The 18,150-nt window shown below is 40.5% G+C and overlaps 1 protein-coding gene across 1 annotated transcript in view; it reads left to right on the top strand.

Moving 5' to 3' along the window:
- Nucleotides 1-18,150, top strand: part of LOC132830416 (integrin alpha-E-like) — a 396,956-nt gene that overhangs the window by 13,522 nt on the left and 365,284 nt on the right. The window contains exons 2-3 of the mRNA XM_060848093.1: nucleotides 2,088-2,143; nucleotides 5,676-5,781. The gene's annotated coding sequence lies outside the window, so the exon portion shown is untranslated. The remainder of the gene's footprint in view (nucleotides 1-2,087; nucleotides 2,144-5,675; nucleotides 5,782-18,150) is intronic.

Here is an 18,150-nt window from a genome sequence, read left to right as displayed (position 1 = left end):
ACTCAGTCTTTTTCTAAGGGTTGGAAATTGAAGACAAGAGGGCATCATTTTAAGGTTAGTGGGAAAAGAATGAAAGGGAACCTTTTACACAGAGCGTGGTATGCATATAGAATGAGCTGTCAGCGGAAGTCGTTGAAGCAGGTACATTAACAACATTTAAAAGGTATTTGGACAAATACATGGATAGGAAGGGTTTGGAAGGATTTGAGCAAAGTACAGGGGTTAGTGTGTATGGAGATTTTGGTTAGCATGGACCAGTTTGGGACGAAGGGCCTGTGTCTGTGCCGTAGGACTGTATCACTCTCTCTGGATTATTATAAGGTTTAAGTTTTAAAATTATTTCATGGGATGTGAGTGTTGCTGGCTAGGCCAGTATTTATTGCCCATGTCTAGTTGCCCTTGAAAAGATAATGGCAAGCTACATTTTTGAATCACTGCAGTCCGTTTGGTGTAGGTACACCCACAATGCTGTTAGAGGCAGAGGTCCAGGATTTTGACTCAGTGATACTGAAGAAGCAGTGACATATTTCCAAACCAGGATGGTGAATAACTGAGAGTGAAACTTACAAATGGTGATATTCGTGTATCTGCTGCCCTGGTCCTTCTAGATGGTAGTGGTCATGTGTTTGGAAGTTGCTTTTTAAGGATCCTTGGTGAATTTATCTGGTGCTCATTTAGATGGTGCACAATGTTTCTATGGTGAGTCAGTGGTGAAGGAGTGAATATTGTGGATGTTGTCCCAGTTTTCAGAAGCTCACAGCCAACTTTATTTCGCATTTAGAAAAATAATATGTATTCCATTCGAGGTAAGCAACACATCATCTAGTAGTCATATATTCACAGGAAAACATCTTCTGTAATTTTTCAAGCAGATAAAATCTGTAACGATAATGTTCAGTTTTTGTCTCTCCAAAATGTTTTGATTGGTCAGTTTAAAGGATTCTCCTGCTCTTGGATGCTGCCTGACCTTCTGTGCTTTTCCAGCACCACACTCTCGACTCTAATCTCCAGCATCTGCAGTCTTTACTTTCTCCCAGTTTAAAAGACATGCCTAATCATTGGTTTCTTAGGTGGGTGGGTCCTAACATGCATGGAGGCACTTAAGGCAGGTGGAATATGTGACACGTTTACAGATTGCAGTGTTTAGTGTCAGTGGTTGCAGAAGGAAGTATTTGGTGGAAAACAAAACAATGGATGATATGGGGAAATCAAAGATAAAAATACCTTGGCAGGACAGATCGTTCCTCTGGTGGGATGGAAGCTTAGAAATGGAAAAAAGGAGGTGGAGATGACATATTAGAGGTGGAAGGAATGGAATGGGAACCATCGGATCGTAAAATAGGAGCAGAATTAGGTCCTTTGGCCTCTTGACTCTGCTCTGCCATTCAATCGTGGCTGATAAATTTCTCAACTCAGTTCTCTTGCTTTCTCCTTGTAAACTTTTATGCCCTTACTCATACTAATATTAGGAACAGGAGAGTAGCGAGGGAAAGTGTAAGTGGACTCAAGGACAAAGGAGGGAATTTATGCAAGGAGTCAGAGGAAATGAGTGAGGCCCTTAAGAGTACTTAACATCAGTATTCACCAAGGAGAATGATGTAAATGATGGTAAGATTAGGGAGGAATATGTTGATACTCTAAGATGTGTCAAAATTAAGATGGAGAAGGTGTTGCTTGTCTTGAAAAATATTAAGGTTGATAAGTCCCAGGACCTGACAGGATCAATCTCAGGATATTGAAGGAGGTAAGGGAGGAGATTGATGATGCAAAGATCTTTGTATCCCCTTTAGCTACAGGTGAAATCCCAGAAGACTAGAGAATAACCAATGTTGTTCCTTTGTTCAAAAAGGCAACAGGGATAATTCAGAAAATTATATGCCAGTGAGCCTGAACATGCAGATATTATAGCAATATTTATGGGGCATTTAAATGCTTAATCTGGTTGATAGTAGAGGGATATAGGCCATGTGCAGACAGATGGGATTAGTTCAGAATAGCATCATTCTTTGGCACAGGGTGTGCAGAAGAGCCTGTTTCTGTGCTGTAACATTGTATGTTCTATGTTCTATTCCAAATGTGGCCTAAAGAAAGTTTATACACCTGCAACATGACTTGCCAATTTTTGGTGCCCTGACCAATGAAGGTAAGCATGTCATATGTCTTCTTTACCACCTTAGCCACTTGTTTTGCAACTTTCATGCGGTTATGGATTTAGTACCCAAGATCCCTTTGTATATCGATGTTCCTAAGGTTCTGGCCATTAACAGTACACTTTCCTCGTGCATTTGATCTCCCAAAATGCATCACCTAACATTTGTCTGGATTTAACTCCATTTGTCATTTCTTTGCCTAACTTTGCAGCTGATCTATATTCTGCTGCATCCTTTAATATTCTTTCTTGCTCTCCACAACTCTACTAATTTGTCTGTCACCTGCAGACTTGCTACTTGGACCATCAACATTTTCACCCAAATCTTTTATATATATCACAAACAACAGAGATCCTTGTGGAACACTGATGCTTACAGACCTATAGTCAGAAAAACACTTATCCACAACTACCCTCTCTGACCAACCCAATTTTGTATCCAACTTATCAACTCACCATGGATTTCACGTGATTTGATCTATTGGGCTAGCCTATCATGAGGGATCTTGTCAAATACTTTAGTAAAGCCCGTGTAGATAATGTCTAGTATCTTACCCTCATTAACTATCTTCATCTTTTCCTCAAAACACTCAATCAAGTTTGTGATACGAGAGCTCCCCTATGTAAAGCAATGCTGACTACCCTTAATTTGTACATTCTAGTTTTAGTTCCAGATTTCATTATTTGGATTTAAATTCCACCATCTGCCATAGTGGGCTCCAGGTATTTGATAGAAGGAAACATAGCTAATGTTGATAGGACTAGAGAAAATAAGGAGGAGAAAGTTAGAAAATACTGAGAAGCCTGAATAGAGTGGAAGTGGAGAAAGTGTTTCCAACTAGTAGGTGAGACTAGGACTCAAAAGCCCAACCTCAGGGTGAAGGGACAACCATTTAGAACTGAGATGAGGAGGCATTTCTTGAGCCAGACAGTGGTGAATCTGTGGAGTTCATTGCTGCAGAAGACTGTGGAGGCCAAGTCATTGCGTGTCTTCATGATAGAGATTGATAAATTCTTGGTTATGAACATAGAACAGGATAGTGCAGGAACAGCCACTTCTGCCTACCATATCTACACCAACCATGATGCCATTCTAATTTATCCTAACTGCCTGCATATGGTCTTTATTGCTCTATTCTTTGCCTGTTCATGTGACTGTCTAAATACAGTGCTATCATATCTGCTATCATATCTGTTAAACATTGCTATCATATCTGCTTCTACTACTTCCCTGGCAGTGTGTTATGAACACCTACAGTATCACCCTTTGTGATCACCTGTTATAAAAGCTCAACTTATTTACAGTATTAATGTCATTTAGGGAATGAAATCTGTTGTCTTTGCCTGCTGTCTACGTTAGTTCAGACCAACATCAAAGTATGATGTGGAGGAGTCAGTGTTGGTCTGGGGTGAACAAAGTTTAAAATCACACAACACCAGTTTTAGTCCATCAGGTTTATTTGGAAGCACTAGTTTTCGGGGTGCTGCTCCTTCCATATAAATCATAACCTGGTGTTGTGTAATTTTTAACGTCAAAGTAGTTGACTCTAAACTTACCCTGATTTCAAGAGCAATTAAATGCTGGTCATGACAGTGATACCAACACCCCATGAAATGATTTTTAAAAAGCTTCCTTTTAAATATATTTTTATGTGCAGTATCATAGTCCCTGAGGCTCCCTCATTAAAATAAAAGTGGCTATGTATTGTAACATTCTTAAATTGAATAAGAACAAGAAGCATGAGATTTCTAATTTATGAATCTCAAACATTACTCTTTTTAAACATTCGACTCCTCCTCCTCCCCCCCCCCCCCCCTCCCCCCCCAACCCACTCACACAGCAAAACACAAATAAGGAAGATAGGACAGCAGGTGGTCTTGATAAGTTAAAAGGATCATTTTCTTTTGGAGGGTTGGTTAGCCCTGCTGGCTGGTTGGCTGGTTTGTGTTATAGTATGATACCAATAGAACAGCATGGATTGACTCCCTGCACCAGCTGAGGTTACCAATGAAGGACCCATATTCTCAATATCTCCTGAGGTATCTAATGAGGGAGTAGCCTTCTGGGACCAAACCAACTTTATCTTATATGGGTGGCACGATGGCTTAGTAGTTGCCCCATACTGTTGTGAGTGCAAACTCACTGGGCTGAATGGCCTCTTTCTGCACTGTAGTGATTCTATGATCTTCTTTGAAATAAATAAAATCAGAAGAACACAGTTCCAAATGAGTAGTTCAAAATTACAAAACTAGATGGATTGTTTCCATAATACTTTTCCTTTCTTTGATGATTCTTTGATGTATGCAGTGATGATTTGTCTTTAGTTCATTGATTGCTTCATTGGACCTGGGGTCTTTCTGGTGTCTTTGGGGATTAGATAATTTCTTTCCCCATTTGAAAATGGACATTTCCCTCCTCTTTCGACAGGAGAGAGCAACTTTACAGAGGAAGGGAAGAGAAAATGATCGATGCAGACAGTGCCTCTGGGGGTCTTCTTTCTTCACTCTTTCTCTCTATTGTAATTCCCTCACAGAGTCTGCGTTATGGTGCAACCTGATCAATCAGAGGCTTGTTGCTATGCTGAGCACTCCTGACAAATGGTGCCACTTTGGCTGTTCTCAATGTACCCCAAAAAGTAACTTTGACATGCATTTTCCAATACTAGATAATTGTTTTTCAAGTGTAACTGAGGTTTATGCATGGGAACAGTAGTAGACTTACAAGGAATTGTCCAGGACACTGAAGATTCGGCTCAACAAAAGTCTTCCCACTGGAGCCCTTTGAAAACATCTGCTTGAATCAGAGAATTCAGAGGGTCTGCTTCAATTAATTAAAAAGTTACTCAGAAATGGTTAAACTACTGAATAACTACACTAATTCCTAACTGTTAAACTGAATCCTACCTTACCTGACATGTCCCCAGCTATACCTCCCTCAAACCCCAGCTGACCTGACAGTTCTCTCCTCTACCCCATGACCTAATGCACCTCCTCTATGTCCAGAACTGAAAGGCACCCATCATTTTGGGACCCAATCTCACCCTTCACTTCCCCTGTTGCCAAAAACAAACTCCCTTCCCCTACTCCAGACCAAGCTCCCCCTCCCTACTCTGGATATGATGTTCCTTTCACCGGCTCCAGGTCCAATTTCCCCGATTTCATCTGCTCTAGACCTGACCCCTTCTGACCTCTGCTCCAGGCTGATCCCCCTTCACTCATTCCACACTCAACACTCATTTTCCTGCTCCATACCCTGACCCTCCTTACCCCACTCTGTACCTGACACTTCTTCTCCTGTTCTGAACACAAACCACTTCTCTGCCCTGTTCTCCACTGCCCTCCCCGGACCCATTCTGGTATCTTTTCTCCTGTTTTGTACTCTTCCACCTTCCTCCTGCTTTGTACCTGATCCCCACTTCTCCCATTAAGCTTCACTGGGTTAGCTTGCTGGAAAACAAAGAGGTATTGTACAGTGTTACCAAGCTCACTATTTCTTTGTTTAACTTTTTCTATGTGCATTTTGCAGCCCTGAACACGTCAAGAACCTTCAACATTGATACCAATATAAAAGTGCGATTCCAAAATAATGATGGCATCCTGTTTGGCCAGAATGTTGTCCAGTACAGTCATGGGTAAGAGCATTTATTCAGATTTTACTTTTTAAACTTTGCACAGACTTTAGAAACAACTGATTAACTACCATACTGACTCAGCTGAAAAGACAGGACAACACTGCTGTTGGCCATTTTTGAGCTCTGAAGGAATCCAATAGCATCCAGGAGATGGTGAACTGCTTGCTGTCAGAGCTTGGTTATGTTAAAAGGCAAAGAGCGCTCTTCCAAGAACTGCTAACTGGTCAGAGGGCTAGCAGCTCATCATGCCCAACTTTACCACCAGAAGCAGTGGCTGCTGTTGGGACTGCAGATGATCAAGGCCAGAGAAGAGACCAGGGAATGAATTTAAATCAGGCTTGCTTAGATAGACCTGAGATGTTGGTTAGGTTGCATATATCAGCAGGGGCACTTCACTCTAAGCTGGAGAATGCCTCATCAGGAGCATCTCCCACAAATCCTGCAATCCCATCGAGCCTATATGTAAGCCACCAGGTATCTTTGGGCAGCCTTCCCCCACAGTATATCATTCCCTTGTTCCTTCTGCTGCTATTGTACCCAGTGGCTCAATGAGGTCTTTACGTAAACACAAATCAACCACTTACAAACTTCTGGATGCCACCAGGTGAGAAGGATAACTATGAGCTATCTCAACCCTGCTTTAGTCAGACAATAAGGAAGTGGCAGTCACTCCATGACTCAATTTTCATCACAATTTCATAGAGTCACTCACCCACACAGCCAGTTTCCATGGGGAAAAGTAAGTTATACCCAATGTAGTTAATTATGTAAACCAGTGGTATGTTGAACATAAGATTAATTTTAAAGCAAAAGTACTGCGGATATTGGAGGTCTGAAACAACAAAAAAATTTGCTAGAAAATCTCAACAGGTCTGGCAACATCAATGGTGAGTATTCAGAGTTAATGTTTAGGCCCAGTGACCCTTCTTCAGAGTTCAGTTATATAAAATTTATCGCATACCTTTCAGTGATTTTGTTTTACTTTATAATTTTCATTCACATCTTTTTGCTGTAGTGTTCAATGTTTTATGTTCTAAAGTCTGGCAGTAATGTTGAAATAAAAGTCACCATGACATTACCACTCCATACCAACTATATCAAAAATAAACAAATCACCTTGTTGCATTGCCTTGGTGCCTATTTCTGGAAGAAGCCGTTTGATCCCTTGTGTATTTTTAATTAATTATTTTGTGGTCTGTTGGTCTTGCTGACTGAGCCATTTTATTGCTCATCTCTAATTGACCAGAGGGCAGTTTAGAGTCAGTCAATTTGCTGTGCGCCTGGAGTCACGTGCGGGCAGATTAGGTGAGGATGACAGATTTTCACATTTCATCATCTGCCACATCAGGGATTTGGACCTGTATCTGCAGAACATTAGCATTAGGTTCTGGAGTACTAGTGTGGTGACTACAACTGTGCCACATAGTTTGATGGCCTTCCTGAAAAGAGACAATATGGATTCTCGGTGGCTGTCCAGCTGGCAGGTGAGATCCCTGTCATCATATATTTGCAGTTCTCTGTAGAGAGAAAACATTCCTTCTAACGTTTCTTCCAATACTTAAAACCATGCTTTCTACTTTTGCACTGACATTCCAAGTGAAATAATTTATCAAAAACGCAAACAGAATTTACTGGAAAAACTTAGCAGGTGAAGAGAAAACAGAGTTAACCTTTTGGATCCAGTGTCCCTTCTTCAGAACTATTTGTAGCTAGGAAAAGGTTGGTACGTATATAAAATAATTTATTAACACAGCAAAAAAAATTCAAGGTTGTATCATATCTCCCTTCAATCCAAATATAAGTCTTGGACTACATTTTTCTTGCAGGCAAGAAGCAGTGAGTTGGAATAAATGGATCCTTTTCAGAGTGTCAGGCAATAATGAGTGTGGTACCACAGAGTTCAGTGCTGGGACCCCAGCTGTTCACAATATATATTAACGACTTGGACGAAGGAATTGAATGCACAAGCTCCACAGTTACAGATGACACTAAGCTGGGTGGCAGTCTGTGATGTGAGGAGGATGCTAAGAGGCTGCAGGGTGATTTGGACAGACTGGGCAAATACCTGGCAAATGAAATATGATGTGGATAAATGTGAGGTTATCCATTTTGATGGCAAAAATAGGAAGATAGATTATTATCTGAATTGTGGTAGTTTAGGAAAAGGTGAGGTGCAATGAAACCTGGGTGTCTTGGTTGAGCTGTCGCTGAAGATTGGCATGCAGGTGCAGCAGATGGCAAGGAAAGCTAATGGCATGCTGGCCTTCATAATGAGATGATTTTAGTATCGGCATAGGGATGTCTTCTTGCAGATATATGAGCCACACTTGAGTATTGTGTGCAGTTTTGGTCTCCTGGTCTGAGGAAGGACATTCTTACTATTGATGAGTCCAGTGAAGATTCACCAGATTGATTCATGGGATGGCAAGACTGACATAAAAAAGACTGGATTAACTGGGCTTGTATTCGCTGGAATTTAGAAGAATGAGGTCAGGGGGAATCTCATAGAAATATAAAATACTGATGGGACGTTTCACTCAGACAATTGTGAACCTGTAGTATTCTCTACTGCAGAAAGCTGTTGAGGCTAGTTCCTTAGATATATTTAAGAAGGGAGCTATACGTGACCTTTGTGGATAAAGTAATCGAGGAGTATGGAGAGAAAGAGGGAGTGGAATACTGAAATTGATCAGCCTTGATCATATTGAATGGTGGTACAGGCTCAAAGAGCCAAATAGCCTACTCCTGCATCGACTTTTTATGATTCTGTTTCTTGTTGCTTCTCTCTAAATCATCACCACTTTATCACTTTCACAATGCATCTACATTTACATACAAAGTATCTCAATATGGCTCATTCAGTAATTTCGAGAGTGTGGTGCTGATGAAGGGCTTACGCCTGAAACGTTGATTCTCCTGCTCCTCAGATGCTGCCTGACCTGCTGTGCTTTTTCAGCACCACACTCTTGACTCTGATCTCCAGCATCTGCAGTTCTCACTTTCTCCCATTCAGTAATTTGTACAGTTACAGTTATTTATTTCAATATAGAACCATAGAAACAGCACAGAAAAAGGCAATTCAGCCAATTATGTGTGAACAATTGATTGAACCAGCCACTTATTCTAATCCCACTTACTGGCACTTAGTCCGTAACCTTGCAGGATCCAATGCTTCAGGTGGAGGTCCAGATTCCTTTTAAATGAGTTGAAGGTTTTCACTTCAACCACTAAATCAAGCAGTGAATTCCAGACACAAAATACCATCTGGGTGAAAAGGTTGTTCCTTATGTCACCTCTAAACCTTCCACCAATCATTTTAAATGTGTGCACCGTGGTAATTGATCTCTGCTAGTGGAAACAGGTAATCCCTGTCCACTCTTTTCAAATTTCTCATGATTTTGTATATCTTGATTAAGTCACTCCTCAGCCTTCTCTGTTCAAAGGAAAACAACCCAAGCCTTTTCTATCTTTCCCCATATCTGCAATTCTTAAGCCCTAGCAATATTCTTGTAAATTTCTTCTGTTACATCTCCAGAGCAATATGTCCTTCATGTAATGTGAAGAACAGAACAAAATTCCATATGTGGCCTAGTGACGTCTTACATGGATCCAGCATTACATATGTGCTTTTAAATCCAATATCTCGCCCAATGAAGGAAAGCATCCAATATGTCTGTTTTGCAACTTTACATACCTGTCCTGCCACTTTCAGGTCCCTGCTCTCAAGTCTCTCACGTACTCAAGCCCACTCAAAGCCCTCATATTTATTATATATTCCCTTGCTTTGGTTGCCCTCCCCAAATTCATAACTTTACACTTCTCCAGTTTAAATTCTATACCCACTCAATCAACCATTGATGTCTTCCTGCAGTCAGCAAACCACTTCACTATCACAGATTGGGATGCCTTCAGAAAGTAGCTGACGGCAACTTAAAAAGCAATAAAAGGCAGAGAAGATGAACTATGAAGGTAAGCTAGCATGTTATATCAAAGAATGTTGCAAGAGTTTTTTGAGTTATACAAAAGATAAGCAAAAGGCAAGAGTGGACATTAGACTGCTGGAAAAGAGGTTGGAGAAGTAGTCATCGGGAGCAAGGAAATGGTGATGGAACTGAATAGGTACTTTGCATCAGTCTTCATAGTGTAAGACGCCAGCTGCATAACAGAACTTCAATAGAGTCACAGACAGAAGTGAGTGTAATGGCCATCGCTAAGGAGAAGGGGGCTGGGGAATATGAAGGGTCAGACGTAGATAACTCACTCAGACCAGATGAATTATACCTAGAGTTCTGAAGGAGATAACTGAGCAAATTTTGGAGGCATTGGTGGTGATCTTTCAGTAATCACTGGAGTCAAGGAGGGTCCCTGAGGCCTGGAAAATGACTTATGTAACACCTGAATGAGAAAGAAGGAGTTAAAAGACGGTTATAAGCTGGTTAGCCTGACCTTGGACATTGGTTGGATTTTAGAGTCCATTGATGAGGATGAGATTGCAGCCTTCTTGAAAGTACGTGGTAAAATTAGGCTCTGTCAGCATGGCTTCGTCAAGGCTGACATGCCTGACAGATCTGTTAGACAAAGGAGTGGATGTGATCCATTTCGATTTCCAGGTGGCCTTTCATAAGGTGCTGCACAGGAGACTGTAAGATAAGATAAGAACTCATTTGTGTTAGGGGCAAGGTACTAGATAGAGGATTGGCTGACTGGCAGAAGGCAGAAATTGAGGATAAAGGGTTCTTTTTCAGAGAGGCAGCTGGTGACTAGTAGAGTTCTGCAAGGGTCAGTGTTAGAATCACAACTTTTCACTTTATATATTAATGATCTAGATGAAAGAACTGAGGGCATTCTAGCTCAGTTTGCAGATAATACAAAGATAGGTAGAAGGACAGGTAGCACAGAGGAGGTGGGGAGACTGCAGAAAGATTTGGACAGGTTAGGAGAGTGGGCAAAGAAGTGGCAGATGGAATACAATGTGGGATGCACTTTGGTAGGAAGAATAAAAGGCATGGACTATTTTCTAAATGGGGATACAATTCAGAAGTCTAAAGTACAAAGAGACTTGTAAGGTCTAATCCAGGATTCTTTCAAAGTAAACTTACAGGTTTAGTTAGTAGTGAAGAAGGCAAATGCAGTGATGGCATTTATTTTGAGAGGACTTGAATATGAAAGCAGGCATGTACTTCTAAGGCTCTATAATGCTGTGGTCAGACCACATTTGGAGAATTGTGTGCAATTTTGGCCCAATATTTCAGGAAAGATGTACTGACCTTGGAGTGTGTGCAGAGGAGGTTCACGAGGAGCTTAAGGTTGAGGAAGCAAGGAACTGGCACAGCTTTAGAGGATTGTAGGGTAGCTATGAAAGAACTCGAAAATGGATTGAGGAGAGCTAGGAGGGAGTATGAAAAAGCCTTGGTGGGAAGGATTAGGGAAAACTCAAGGCGTTCTCCACTTACATGAGGAATAAGAGAATGATCAGAGACAGGGTAGGGCCAATCAGGGATAGTGGAGGGACTTGTGCCTGGAATCTGAAGAGGTAGAGGAGGCCCTAAATGAGTTTTTATGTCAGTGTTCACGAGAGAGAGGGACCTTGTTGATAGTGACATTACCGTGGACCAGTTTATTAGGCTTGAACAGATTAATATCAAGAAAGTGAATGTGTTAAAAATTCTGGGAAGCATCAAGATAGATAAATCCCCAAGGCCGGATGAAATATATCCAAGGTTACTATGGGAAGCAAAGAATGTGATTGCTGTGCCTCTGGCGATGATCTTTGCAACCTCATTCTCCATAGGAGTAGTACTGGATGATTGGAGGGAGGCGAATGTTGTTCCTTTGTTCAAGAAAGGAAATAGGGAAATCCCTGGGAACTACATTCCAGTGAGTCATAGGTCTGTGGTAAGCAAGCTACTGGGAAGGATTCTGAGAGATAGGATTTATGACTATTTGGAAGAACATAGTTTGATTAAAGATAGTCAACATGGCTTTGTGAGGGGCAGGTCATGCATCACAAGTCTTATTGAGTTCTTTGGGGATGTGTCAAGACAAGTTGAGCAGTGCATGTGGTGTATATGGATTTCAGTAAAGCATTGGTTAAGGTTCCCCACGATAGGCTCATTCAGAAAGTTAGGAGATATGGGATACAGGGAAATGTAGATGTCTGGATACAGAATTGGCTGACCAAAAAGAAGATAGCAAGTGGTAGTGGGTGGAAAGTATTCCGCCTGGAGGTCGGTGACTAGTGCTGTCCTGCAGGGATCTGTTCTTGGGCCATTCTCTTGTAGTTCTTATAAATGACTTGGATGAAGAACTGGAAAGATGGGTTAGTAGGTTTGCTGATGACACAAATGTCAGTGGTGTTGTAGATAGTGTTGAGGGCTGTTACAGGCTACAACAAGACATTGACAGGTGCAGAGCTGGGCTGAGAAGTGGCAGTTGGAGCTCAACCTGGATAAATGTGGAGTGATTCATTTTGGAAGGTTGAATTTGAATGCTGAATACAGGGTTAAAGACAGGATTCTTGTCAGTGTGGAGGAAGAGAGGGATCTTGGGGTCCATGTACATAGATCCCTCAAAGTTGCCATCCAAGTTGATAGGGTTGTTCACAAGTCGTATGGTGTTTTGGCTTTCATTAACAGTGGGATTGAGTTTAAGACCACGAGGTTTTGTTGCAGCTCGATAAAACCCTGGTTAGACCATACTTGGAATATTGTGCAGGGAAGGTCATGTCTTACAAACCAAATAGAATTCTTTGAAGAGATGGCAAAGTTATTGATGAGGGAAGGGATGTAGATGTCATATACATGGGCTTCAGTAAGGTGTTTGTTAAGTTTACCCATGGTAGGCTGATGAGGAAGGAGATGTTGCATGGGAGAGATCCCAGAGGGGAGAATTGCTAATGTTGTCCCCTTGTTTAAGGAGGGTAGCAGGGATAATACAGGTAATTATACATCTGTGAGCCTAACGTCAGTGATAGGGAAGCTATTGGAGAAGATACTAAGGGATAGGATATATACTGATTTGGAAGAAAATGTGCTTATCAGTGATAGGCAGCATGATTTTGTATCCAGTTCTGGTGGCCTCATTATAGGAAGGATGTAGATGCTTTAGAAAGAGTGCAAAGGAGATTTACCAGGATGCTGCCTGGATTGGAGGGCTTGTCTTATGAAGAGAGGTTGAGTGAGCTAGTGTTTTTCATACTGGAGAGAAGAAGGAAGAGATAGAGGTGTACAAGGTAATAAGAGGCATAGATAGAGTAGATAGCCAGTGACATTTCCCCTGAGCAGAAATGACTGTCACACGGATTCATAATTTTAAGCAGTGGTAGTAGAGTCAGAGACATTAGGAACATTTAAGTGACTGCCGGACAAGCACATGGACTGCAGTAAATTGAGGGGTGTGTAGGTTATGTTGATCTTTGATTAAGATAAATGCTCAGAACAACATCGTGGGCCAAAGGACCTGTACTGTGCTTGCTCTGTATGCAGTGTTCTGTGTTCTAATGAAAAGCGTAACATAGAAACGTTTGAGGACTCTGGGTTAATACTCGGAGTTTAGAAGGATGAGGGGTGATCGAATTGAAACATACAGAATACTGAATGATCAATACAGAGTAGATATTGGGAAGATGTTTCAATTGGTAGGAGAGACTAGGACTCAAGGGCATGGTTTTAGACTAAAAGGAAGACCTTTTAGAACTGAGATAAGGAGAAACGTCTTTAGTCAGAGAGTGGTGAATCTATGGAATTCATTGCTACAGAAGGCTGTGGAAATCAAGTCATTAAGTATATTTAAGACTTAGATGGATAGGTTCTTGAGTATCAAGGGATCAATGATTACAGGGAGAAAGCAGGAGAATGGGGTTGAGAAACTTATCAGCCATGAATGAATGATGGAGCAGACTAAATGGGTTGAATGGCCTAATTTCTGCTCCTATGTTTTAGGATTTTATGGTCTTACTCATGTTATACATTAATGATCTGGTCAAAGGAATTAATGGTATTATTAGTAAGTGTGCAGATGACACAAAGAAGGAGGGGCACGTAGTATTAACGAAATGGGGAGGCTTGGCATATGGGCAAAGGAGTGCTGATGGAATGTACTGTGGAATGGATGAGGTTATACACTTTGAGAGGAAGAATAGAAGCTTAGACTATTTTTTAAATGGGAAAAGACTTAGAAATTTGAAGCACAAAGGGACTTGGGAGTCCTATTTCAGGACTCGCATTCATTTTGGGAAGACCAGAATACAAGAGCAAGGACATACTACTGAAGCTGTATGAGGCTCTGGTCAGACGTTATTTGAAATATTGTGAGCAGTTTAGGCCATATATCTAAGGTTGGATGTGCTGGCATTGGAGGGGATCCAGATGAGTTTCACAAGAATGATCCTATGAATGAAATCCTTGTCATTTGAGGACAGGTTAAGGACACTGGGTCTCTACCTAGAATTTAGAAGGTTGAAGGGGGATCTCATAGAAATTTACAGAATACTGAGAGACCTGGATAGAGTGACATGGTGAAGATGTTTCCACTAGTTGGAGAGACTGGGACCTGGGGGGAACAATCCTTTCGAACTGAGATGAGGAGGAATTTCTTCAGCCAGAGGATAGTTAATCTGTGGAATTAACTGTCATTTAGTCAGAGGAAGTTAGAGAAAATGGGTGAGATTCTTAATGTCACAGAAAATATTAATTTGTAAGAGGATCAAAGAATACAGGGAGAAGGTAGGAGAATGGGTTTGAGAAGTACATGATCCATGATTGAATAGTGGACTTGATGGGATAAATTACCTAATTCTGCTCTACATGTTATGGTCCTATGGTGTTCCTAGTTTCATTATTCAGTTCAACATGTACTTTCTGTACTTATCTAAGTTTCATAAATTTTTTTTGAGATTGTTGTAAGCTCCATTTTTATCTTTTTATCTTACTCTGTATGCTTCTGGATAACTGGGTGCTCTAGATTTGGCAATGTCATCATTTTTATTGTGGGTGCATACTTACACTGTACTAGTAGAATTTCACTTTTGAGTGCCTCCCACTGATTTGTAACTGAAATTACTTAAAGAAGCTGTAACCAGCTCATTTTTGCCAGATAAGCCCACAACTTTGCAAAATATTCCATCTCTCAAATTAAAACATTTTCTCTCAATCTATCTTTTTCTCTTTCCATAATAATGCAAAATCTAACATAATTATGATCACTGTGTCCAAAATAGTCACCCACTGCTACTTCACCTAACTAACTACTTATTTCCCAATACTAATTTTAAAATTAAGCTCTCCTTTGTTGAGTTGTTCCATGCTCAGCAGAAACAGTATTTTGAATAGAAACATAAAATAGGAGGAGGACTAAGCCATTGGCCCCTCAAACCCACTGTACCATTCAGCATCTCAACACTATATTCCTGCTCTCTTCCATACCCCACTGACATATTTACTCCAATAATCTATTTCTGTTTTTAAATATATTTAGTAGCTTGGCCTTCACAGTCTTCAATGGTAGAGAACTCCACATGTTTACCACCTTTTAAGTGAAGAAATTCTTCCTCGTCTTAGTCTGAAATGGCCTACAGGTGTGACACCATGCAATGGACCTCAGCCAGGGGAAACATTATTCCCGCATCTTGCCTACTCAGCCCTGTTAGTATATTATATGCTCCACTGTGAAACCATCTCTTTATTCTAAATGCCAGTGAATATAGGTCCAACCAATCTCTTCTCATACATGGGACAGACCTGCCATCCCAAAAATCAGTCTGGGGAACTTTTGCCGCATTCCCTCGGTGGCAAGTATATCTTTTTTCAGATAAAGAGATCAAAACAGCACACAATAATCCAAGTGCAGTCTTACCAAGGCTCTGTACAGCTGTATTTAAACAATTTTACAACAAAGGACTGTAAAGCATTTTTCTTCCTAACTGCAAGCTGCACCTGCTTGCTTACTTTCAGTAACTGATGTACGAGGACACTAAGGTCTATTTGTACAACAACATTTTCCAATCTATCATAATTTAAATAACACACTATCATTCTGTTTTTTCTACTGAAATGGATAACTTCACAATTGAGCATGTTATACTGCTTGTGGCATTTATTTGCCTACTCACTGTGCTTGTCTAAATTGCCCTGAAGCCTCTTTACATCTTCCTCACCATTCACATTCCCATGCAGTTTTATACTGTAAGCAAACTTGAAAATATTACATTTGATTCCCTAATCCAAATCCTTGATGTATATTATGAAGACATGAGGCATAAGCATTGATTCCTGTGGTACTCCACTAAGAAAACAACCCATTTACTCCTACTCTGTTTCCTGTCTGCTAAAAAAATTCTCATTCCACACCAGTATATTACTCTCAATCCATGTGCTTTAACTTTGTTCACTAAGCTTTGTGAAAATCCAAATGCACTACATTCTTTCGACTAGTTATGTCCTCCAAAATTCCAGCAATTATGTCAAATGTGATTTCCTTCTCATAACTCCAACCTTACATTGTGTAACCCCATTCATATTTTCCAAGCATCCTGTTATCACATCCTTTATAATAGATTCTATAACTTTCCTGACTACAGATACTGGGCTAAACAGTGTATAATTCCCAGTTTTTCTACCTCCCTCCAATTTTTAAAAATGGGATTCTATTTTGCACCCTAATTTGCTGAGATTGTTCCAGAGTCTGTAGAATTTTAGATGATAACCAATGCATCTATTATTTCCTCAGTCATCTGCTTTAGTACTCAAAGATATAGATTATCAGATGTTGAGGATTTACCAGCTTTCAATCCTATTAGTTTCTGCAGCACTTTTAAAAAAGTTAATATTAATTTCCTTCAATTCCTCTTTTCTAAAAAAAAACCTTGCTTCCCAAGCATTTTTATCAATTATTTGTGTTTTCTCCTGGGAAGACGAAACTAAAGTACTCTTTAATTTTTCTCCATTATTGTTCTCCCTTATCAATTATCCTGTTTCAGACTGTAAGGGACCCCCATCCACCTGCATTAATCTTTTTCTTTTCACATGCTTATGGAAGCTCTTGCAGTCTACCTTTATGTTCCTTGCAAGTTTACCCTTGAACTCCATTTTTCCCCTCTTAATTAACCTCTTGGTCCTCTTCTGCTGAATTATAAACTGCTCCCTCAGGCTAGCTACATTTTCTAGCAACTTTAATTGAATTGAATTGAATTTATTGTCATGTGTACCATGGCACAGTGAAAAACTTTGTCTTGCGAGCGATACAAGTAGATCACAGAGTTAAAATTTGCAAATTAATTAAATATTAAAGTAGTAATTAAATAATAGGTATACAGCGGCAATGCTAACAGTTTGTGAGTCCATTCAGTATTCTAACAACAGTAGAGTAGAAACTGTTTCGAGACCAGCTGGTGCATGTTCAGGCTGCTGTACCTTCTCCCCGATGGTAGAGGTTGTAGGAAAGCATTGCCAGGGTGGGATGGATCTTTGAGAATGCTGGCAGCCTTTCCTTGACAGCAGGCCTGGTAGATGGATTCTATAGATAGGAGGTTGGCCTTTGTGATTGTCCAGGCCAAGTTCACCACTCACTGTAACCATCTCCGATTTTGAATGGTACAGTTGCCATACCAGGTAATGATACATTCAGACAGAATGTTCTCAGAGGCACACCTCTAAAAGTTAGCAAAGGTATTCGCCGTCATGCCAAATTTCCTCAGCTGCCTGAGGAAGAAGACATTGTTGGGCCTTTGTAACAGTGCATCCACATGAAGAGTCCAAGAAAGCTTGTTGTTGATGTTCCAGGAGCTTGACACTCTCCACTTGTTCCATCTCTGTGCTGTTAATGTGTTGCGGGGGGCTTGAGTAACATCTTTATATGACCTTTCTTTGAATTAAATACCGTCCTTAATTTCTTTTGTTAGCCACGGTTGAGCCACTTTTTCATTTGCATTCTTTGTCAGAAAAAAAGGTATAACTTGATCTTGTTCAAGAATTTTGTTCTGTTTGCTCTTTTCAAACTGCTTGTGTCCCAAAAATCTACAATTATGACTGTACTGTTGTTTTTGCACGCAGAAATGTGCCTACATATATGCTTCTTTAACTTTCTACAAGTATTTGGGGATTTATGGCACATGCCTAGAAGTGTAGCTACCCTTTTTCTTTTCTGCGTTCAACCCACACAGCCTTGTTTGATGCTTCCTTTCATATATTATCCCTCCTCACAATTGATTTAACTAATAATGTTACACCCCCATCTTTTTATTCCCTTCTCATTCCTGGCTGAAACCTTTCTAGTCAAAGTGTGGTGCTGGGAAAGAACAGCAGGTCAGGCAGCATCCAAGGAGCAGGAGAGTCAACATTTTTGGCATAAACCCTTTATCAGGAATGTGGAGGG

Source organism: Hemiscyllium ocellatum, chromosome 31 (assembly GCF_020745735.1).
Source record: "Hemiscyllium ocellatum isolate sHemOce1 chromosome 31, sHemOce1.pat.X.cur, whole genome shotgun sequence".
In the NCBI taxonomy this organism is placed as follows: domain Eukaryota; kingdom Metazoa; phylum Chordata; class Chondrichthyes; order Orectolobiformes; family Hemiscylliidae; genus Hemiscyllium; species Hemiscyllium ocellatum.
Note: the sequence above shows the minus strand (reverse complement) of the source record. Positions and strands in the feature narration are given on the sequence as shown.